Here is an 8,703-nt window from a genome sequence, read left to right on the forward strand (position 1 = left end):
CTCGGGAAGAAGGGACTTCATCTACTTAGAGACCTCGGGAAGAAGGGACTTCATCTACTTAGAGACCTCGGGAAGAAGGGACTTCATCTACTTAGGGACCTCGGGAAAAGGAACTTCATCTACTTAGAGACCTGGGGAAGAAGGGACTTTATCTACTTAGGGACCTTGGGGAGAAGGGACTTCATCTACCCTTCCTTTCCCCATCTCTGGTGCATGAAGGAGACCAGCGCTCAGGTTTAGTGACCAGACTTGGCTGGAACATAGTCCTCTGAGCCCAAGCCCCTGGTCTTTGGCATAGGGGGGATGAGGAGGCTCTGGGGTCCTGATTCAGGGAGAAAGGTAGGGGCCTGTGATGAGTTTCCAGTTAGGAGTGTGATAAAGCTTCTTCTCCGAGGCCCAGGGAAAACCCCCCTGGGGCCCAGAGAGAAGCATTTCCCCAAGTTACAGGCAACTCTAAAGGGGAACTCTGCTGACGCTACAGGGCTCTCCCCAACCTCGTATGAGGGAATTTTAGGAGCCCAGGCAAGGGGAAGAGGGAGAAGCACTGACAGAATCTGCCTCTTCTATACCTCCCAGGGTGGGAGCAAGGCTCCAGGACCCGCACTGGTGCAGTTAGATGGGGACTTGGTAATCTGCATCCATGAGGCCTGCCCCCACCAGTCGCCAGCCCTGGCGCTAGATGTGGTGAGGCCCCTCCTATGTGTGTGTGTTGGGGGGGGTGGGGGTGGGATGGGGTCTGGGCCCCTGGGCTGGGGGAGCAAGAATTGTTGACAGTTGAAATCCTGACGCTGAGCAGAGAAGTTGAAGTGGGTGGGGACAATGTCCACCTGCCTCCAACTGCTTGGGATTTCACAGCCCAAACCACCAGTCTCCCATCCCTGAGTCACTCCTCTGTGCCCTTTGTAGGACACTGCCAGCTCCCTTGCAGATCCATATGTCCAGACTATCATACAGGGCTACAGCTAGAACTGTGGCAGACCCCACACTGCAGGAACTTACAAACTCAGAATTCCTCTCAGTGGGGTGTTGATGTGTCTGACTGTGCATTGGCTCATGTGTGTGCAGTCCCACTGTATGAGATGGAGCACAGAGCTCATGTGTGCTAGGGGACAAGCGATATAGGGAAGAGAAACCCCAAGGACTCCAAAGATACCTGGAGTCTCATCATCCTCTCATGCCTCAGTGTCCCCATCTATAAAGTAGGAGCGCACAATAGACCAGCTGACACTCAATCTGGCTCCAAGGCTCCGAGGCTATGCTACTGCCTGGGCCATGGTAGCTGAGGCCTAGTCCCTGCCTACCACACCAGTCTGGAGGCTGATGCAGCAAAGCCCACAACAGAGCCGAGGAGTCTGGGCCACAGATCCCAGAGGCTGATATGAGCTCTTATCCCTGGCATCAGCCTGGCAAATGACTTAATGGCTGATTCCAGGGGCAAATTATACAGATTGTAGAAGGATAGTCAGGTCCAGTCTTGCTGACCGGTGGGACCTGCGTCACCTGCTATGCTGGGAGGCACAGCCTTCCAGTTCTGTGAGAAGGAGGAGGAAAAAACCCTGGCCAGTTGGTCTCACTGACTCAGGAGTGAAATCAGCTCAGCCATAAAGAGGGCCCCAGACCCCAACTCTCATTCTGGGCTGGGCCTCTTCCCCTCCTCTGGGGAACGACATGTACCTTGCTGGGAAGTTCCATGCAAAGGTGGGAGAACATTGCTAAAGGTTTGCTCTAATGGCACAGTCCCTGGGGCCCTTCCTAGAACTCTGACCAGGACCAGTGATTTCTGCCTGAAGTGACTGTGTGTATGTCAGCCCCTCAATGCCATTTGCTTTGAGGCTGTCCTTTTTTCAGCTCTGGAACGTGGGCTCAAGGAGCCCTGGCTTAACCATAAAGGAGGGGCTTCCCTTTGCCTTCTTCCCCTATTCCTAAACTGGGGAACCCCCCACCCCTGATAATCGGGTGAAAGCCCTGGGCTAGGGTAAGAAGAGAGAGAAAGATTCACAGACCCACGTCCCTCCCCCACTTTTGCTCTGACTAAAGATCCCCCAACCTTTTGTGTGCTCGATGGGTGAGTCATCATGTAGGATGTCTGCTTCCCCCTTGCCACCCCCTCAAAGACCCCAGAGCTGATCCTTGGGAGCCATGACAGACAGGAGACAGGGCTTTGGGCATGGGGGTGGTGGGCAGTATGTGTGTTGGGGGTCTCTTAAACTGCATGCCCCCCAGGCTACAGGCTATAGAGGAGGGCCCCAGTCCTCACCACTAGATGGTGAAGGGGTGACTTACTCAGAGCTTTCTGTTTGTTTTTTTTCTTTTCCTGGCCCTGTTGTTACAGAGCAGACACTATTAAGTAAGTTTGGGGCTCAGCATTTTTTTTTAATTAAAAACTTGTGAGACCTAACTGGAACAAATGATGATTCTGTGTGTTTTTCTTTCAGTAACAACCACCTATTTTGACAGCTGCTTAAGCGTCACTTGCCTCCTGCCTTTGGGATTCCCAGTCTGTCCCTGCCGCATGCAAAGTGGTTTCCCTTCCACAAACGCTGCAGCACAGCACTAGGCTGATGTTGTGCTGGTTTTCCTTCCTCCTTCTTCCAACTCCCCCAATCAGATGCCCCAGGGAGGGAGGGTAGTGAAGTGAGTGGTTTGACTACAAAGCTTGGGCCAGAGCAGGTAAGAAGGGTGAGAGCCACCCCCAGCCCTGCCTGGGAGTGAGTCAGTGATGACGTCAGGTTTCCTGTGCCAGTCTCTGATGAAGACGCCAATGTCACAGCCACCCCCACAGGCTCCTGCCAGGCAGGACCCAAACCCCACACACCATGCTTCAGCGACAGCGTGTCTGGAATGATGGCCCTGTCTAGCGCAGCACAGGGTGTGGGAGGAGGCTCACCTGGGCATCCAGCACTAGCAAGACCTTCTCTTGGAGAAACTGAAGTAGAAAATCCTGCTCACATGTGGATCCGAAAGGACTGGTGTCTGTTCCCACATTCATGTCATTTGAGTGTGTCATGAGTGTGTCACATGCATATGTGTGAGCAAAGCTCTGCTGGGAAGCTCTCCAGACACAACAGGGCCTCCTAGGGAACCTATCCCTCATACTAAATGTGTGGGTGACCCTCAAGATGTCCTACCTGGCCCTGCAACTCACCCAAGTCACCCTGAGCTTCAGGTCCCCTGGTATATACCCCCCCCAGTGGGGTGCTGGGCAGGGCTCAGACATCTCAAGGCAGCATCCAGACATGGCTCTGCAGGACTGTGAATCACGTGCCGAAGGCCTCTGCCTTTCCAGTCCCTTTCAGTCAGTGCTCTGAACCTCTCCAGAAGCCATCAGTCTCCATCTGGGGTTAGTGCGACTTTAAAGCCCCTCTGACATTTGCTTTTCCTTATTTCAACAAAGAGGCTCAGCCGCCTTCCCCAAGCATCCATGTGAGAATTGCTCATTCCTTTCTGCATTCATTCATTCCCTCAGCTCTTCATTCAAAAAATGTCTTTCCAGTTCCTATTGTGAGCCAGGTGCTGTCCTGTGTGCTGGGAATACAGTAATCACTCCCAAACCACTGCCCTCGGGGAGCTGACCTCATTGTTTCCAGCATATTTACTTTTGTGATTGTATTGTATTCATGGCAAGTGCTACTAATTATCCACCTTGAGTAATGATATCTTTTCCTTTTAAAAATAAATTTTAGGTTTGTAAATTTTACAATTTTACAAACCTAAAATTGACTTAAGGAAGACTACTGGTTTCAGATGGTACCCAAACATCTTAAAAACTGTGTTGCAGGTAGGAGATGCCGGAGTTGGAACACATTATCCAGGAGAGGTGCCTATATTCTCTTCAGGCTGGGCATGGTGCAGCACTGTGGGTCTGGTTTTCCCTCCTGCTGTGGTCACCTACAAAGAGAGGAACATGAGGCTGGGCTCAGGGGCTCACACTATAATCCCAGCACCTTGGGAGGCCAAGATAGGAGGATCACTTGAGCTCAGGAGTTTGGGACCAGCCTGGGAAACATAGCAAGATCTCATCTCTACAAAAAGTAAAATTAACTGGGCGTGGTGGCCCATGCCTATAGTCCCAGCTAACTCAGGAGGCTGAGGATCATTTGAGTAATTGAGTCTGAGAGTTTGAGAAGGCAGTGAGCTGTGATCATGCCACTGCACTCTAGCCTTGGCACAGAGTGAGACCCTGTCTCAAAAAGAAAAAAAAAGAGCATGAGGCACCCATCAGGAAGGAGACCCCAGGCCAGAGGAAAGGATCTGGGGAACCAACCCCTTGCCAAGGCCAGAGCCCACTATGCTGACCTGGGTCCCTTCCGGTCCCAACAGCAAGTCCACCAAAGGGTTCTGGGTTTGGTTGTATCCCCCAAAGGTGCCTGGGCTTAGGGCTGGGGAGACTCCCCCAGGCTTTACCCTGGGCACCAACCCACAACTCACCTGCAGAGCCCCACAATCCATGGAGGGAAACAGGCCCTGCTCCCACCCCATCACAGAGGTGCCTGTGGCTTAGGGAAGAGGTTGCTAATGAAGAGCTGCCGCCAGGGGTAATGGATGGGCAAGAAGTGAGGGATGCTCACTGGGTGACTGCACTGTGGTCACAGAATGAGTGGCTGTGTAATAAGACTCCCAGGGCTCTCCTGTGACCACAGTGGGAGTGACAAAGAGATTTGAGGGCCCAGAGGAGCCAGAAACTCTTCCTTCCGACCTTGCCACAGACACCTTCACCACCATGAAAGACGAGGCCAGTCTCTGCCATTTCCCTGAGGACCAGCAGTGCTAACAGTAGCAGCAGTGGCAGTGGCAGCTACATGCATCAGTTAGCTGTGGGGCTCTGGAACATGCGGCTTTGACTCAAACCCTTTGACTCAAACACAGCCGGGCTGCTTCCCCAGTGTGTGACCTTGGACAAGTGATTTAACCTCTCTTTGCCCTCATTAAACAATAGCAATTACTAGCACTACAGAAAATTGCTGCATCTAGACTTCCCAGCCTCCTTCACAGATAGGGAAACTGAGGCCCAAACATGTTAGGTGGCAGCACCCAGGCCACACAATCCACATGTAAGTGGGAGAACTGGAGCTAGAGCCTGGGTTTAACCACTGGACTGCCCTGCCTCCAAATAGGGTCTGCATGGGCCCTCCCACTCCTGTATCTACACCTCCCCCCAGCACACACCCTCTTGCCTGGGTCTCTTTCTTCAGAATGACGACTATGACAACTAACACTGAGCGTGTACTTGCCATGTGCTCTGCCCAGTTGTAAAAACTTGATGGAAATGAAACCTCAGAACAGTCATTTAAACCTCAGGGAGCCCTCAACAGTGGGATGATTGGTACCCCAAATACAAATGGGGGAAACCAAGACACCGAGAGGCTAAGTAACTTGGTGAAACTCTCAGCATTGGTAGATGGTGGAGCCAAAGTTAGAACTCAATTTTGTGTCCCCTCCAGCCTGCTCCTGGAATCTGGGTTCTACCAGACTGTCCAGGCCCTTCCCACCTGCTTCCTTTCCTTGGCCACTGTTTCAGGGGAACTTGCAGTTTCAAGGGCATCAGTGCTGTCTCTCAATCTCAGTCACAAAGTGAGGATGCACAAGGTGAGGGCTTTGTCACTCTGAGTCCACCAAGAAGCACAGTGCCCAATTCAGAGTGGGGGCTCGATGCATCCCTGCAGATTTGTTGATTGTCTCTGTGCCCCCAGGTAGCCTTCAAGGAGAAGCTAATTACACAAAAAGTTGAGACTCCACAGTGCCAGGAGGAAGTCATTGTCAGCACAGGGTCTAGACACAGGCCTAGCCCTCAGCCCCCACCATGCTCCAGACTCCAGGGAAGAAGAGATGTCCTCTGGCGCCCAGACCAGCAGATGGTTCCAGTGAGTAAACACATTGAGTGAGTCAGTGAAAGAGCCCCCAGTGACCTGCATAGGGAGCTGCAGTCCCAGGTTCAAGGGCAAGCTCTGCCTCACACAGTGCTGCTGCCCTGGGTACCTATTCTGCAGGCTTCCTTCTCACTCACTAGGTGTGCAGAGGGCCACTAGGGCTGCAGTGCCAACAAGACACAGAGTGTTCCTGCCCTCTGGGGCTGACCTTAATGTGAGCCAAAGCCAGGGACCAGAGGAGTTAGTAAATAAATGAAATCACACCCCAGATGAGGGGTAACATGGGGAATGGGATGGGGGGAGTGGCCACTGAGAAGGGACAGCCTCCAGTTGTAACTCAGGGGCGACAAGAGACAGCCAGCGACCAGGTAGGAAAGAGCAGCCCAAAGGGCTGGACAATAAGGACAAAGGCCCACAGCTTCCCAGGATTTCTCCCCAGGGCACCACCCTCCTGGCCCTCTGTGAGGTCTGGGTAAAGGCAGTACACTCTCCCTGGCCCTCATGTGTCCTATGTGTCCCTCCCTTGCCCTCAATACCCAGGCCCCATGACAGTAATTCTGGCCTAATGACTATTGTTTTGGGAACTACATTTTGGGGCCTGTGGCTACATTCTGTCCACCCATCCTCCCCCACTCAGGCCCACTCCTAGATAATACTGTAGTCCTGGCACGGCAGCCCTGTGATTACTGAAATGCAGGTGCACTTGACTCCTGCAGGCTCCAGGAAGCCCAGCCTATGTCACTAATGCCCCTGCCTGGCCTACCCTGGGAGGCCCTTAGAAAGCCCCTCCATTAAGTCTTTCCTATATGAGACTAAAGCTTAGTCCTGCCCTGCCCCTGGGGAAACTGAGACAAGCACTTGTTGCCCAGGCCTTGCTGTGGGTGAGTCTGGCTGGGGGTAGAGCCAGACTCTTCTGGTCAGCAGTTACACCCTAGAAAGAAGCAGGGGACAGTGGGGACAACCTCTTCTCAGTTGCTGTGCTCCAGCAGGGCCAGTTCTGGCTGGGCCACCCTTGGCTGGAGCAGGGATTCCTGATAAGGAGCTGTGGAGGGGTTTCAGAGGATGTGTCAGTGGGGTAACAACAAAGACTAGCTTATAGCAAAGTGTCCCCAGAGCAACATCCCCTTCCAGAACAGCACTGATGATGGGGCTCCCACCTTGCAGGTTATGTGTGTGTGTCATGTGTGAGTATATAAGGGAAAAGTGTGTGTGTGTGTGGTGTGTGTGAGGAGAGAGCTAAGCCCAGGACCCCAGAAATGGCCCTGATGGACCCTTCAGCAGGCTGAAAGCCAGCTCCCATCTGGGATGGCACAGACATGGTGGCAGCAGCTGAGCAGAGGAAAGGATGCTCATATCTGAGCCATCTGATTGAGAAACAGACAAGGGACCTTGTATCCAATAGGCCACGTTCCATGTGAGACGTGGGCAGGGTGCTGTAGGTAGCATTGTCTCAAGACTCATGGTCAGCTATGGGGGTTCATGGCTGCAGAGGGGCGGGAAGGGACAGTGTGAGTCAGTGATAGACCTTGGGGCTGGCTAGCTCCTGTAGGGCTTCTACAGGTTGTCGTGGTATAAGGAAGCCACATCACAGTGGGTGTGTTCAGGTGTCCATGTGTGATGAAGAGGATACTAGTTTTGACTTTGTGGCCCTGTGCATGTGAGGACAGGTGTGTGAGTGTGACTACACATGTGAGTGTATGAGTCTGTGTGCACACACATGTGCATGTGTGTGCACACATGGCTCTCCCTTGGTGTCCGGGATGACTCTACAACAGCGAGGGCTTTAGCTTTTTCAGGAGCTGCCATCTTCAAGAGACACGTCATCGGATCTAGGGCCCTAATCCTCCCTGATCCTGTCCTGGACCTCCCTCTCTGTCACCCCGCTGATCAGCCATCTGTGCTCTGAACCCAAGCCTGGCCCATCTTCCATGCCTGCCCCGCCTCCTCCATCTCCACAGCTCTCTAACTATGGCATAGGCAACTCCCCTCCTCTACCCCATGCTCTCATATCCTGAGCAAATGCCCCCCTTCCAGATTCTAAAACTGAGCAGCAGCTTGCATCCCTGACATCCCTATCTGGGGGCCCCCCAGTCCCTAGCTCATGGCACAGCTCAAGCTCAGGAGTGAGAATGGAGAGGGGTCTCTTCCTTCTTTAGGAGACTGTCCTGCCTCCTACCAGCTCTGCCTGCTCCTGCTCCTGGATCTCCTCATTTGCATTATCACATGGGCCCAAGTCAGTGCCCTGCCCCCTGAACCACTGTATCGGCTCCTGACTCCTCCCCAACTGCTTCTGCCCCACAATCCTCCCTCCACACCCCACCCCCACCTTAATCAGAACCTTTCAGGAGTTCCCACTGTCCTTCCCATGAAGCCAGATTCTCCTGCTGGACCTTGGGCTCAGCCTAAGGTAACCAGATTTTAACATTGGTAAAGCGGGACACCGTTGACGGCAACAAAAATTTTCATAGAACGCAAAAATAGTATTGTAATATTTATTTTTTTAATTTCAATATAAGTACAATTTACAAATATAATACATTAAAAAAAATATGTATAGGGTGGTGCCTGTGGCTCAAAGGAGTAGGGCACCTGGTCCACCTAGGCGACCTTGCCCAGGAGGGGAGTAGGGAGTTTACATTAGCCTTTTTATTTCCAAATGAAGTTACATTAACCTCTTCATTCCCAAATGGAGTTACATTCACCTCTTCAGCAGCTGAAAACCTTATATTCCCTTCTCCTTGTCCTGCCTTTCCCTAGCTTGTCATGCATTCTTTCCAAAAATCAGGACTTTTTAAAAACCCCTCCGGACGTGGGACACATTGTTAAAAAGCGAGAC

This window comes from Otolemur garnettii, unplaced genomic scaffold, assembly GCF_000181295.1.
Source record: "Otolemur garnettii isolate 467f Iridium unplaced genomic scaffold, OtoGar3 scaffold00148, whole genome shotgun sequence".
In the NCBI taxonomy this organism is placed as follows: domain Eukaryota; kingdom Metazoa; phylum Chordata; class Mammalia; order Primates; family Galagidae; genus Otolemur; species Otolemur garnettii.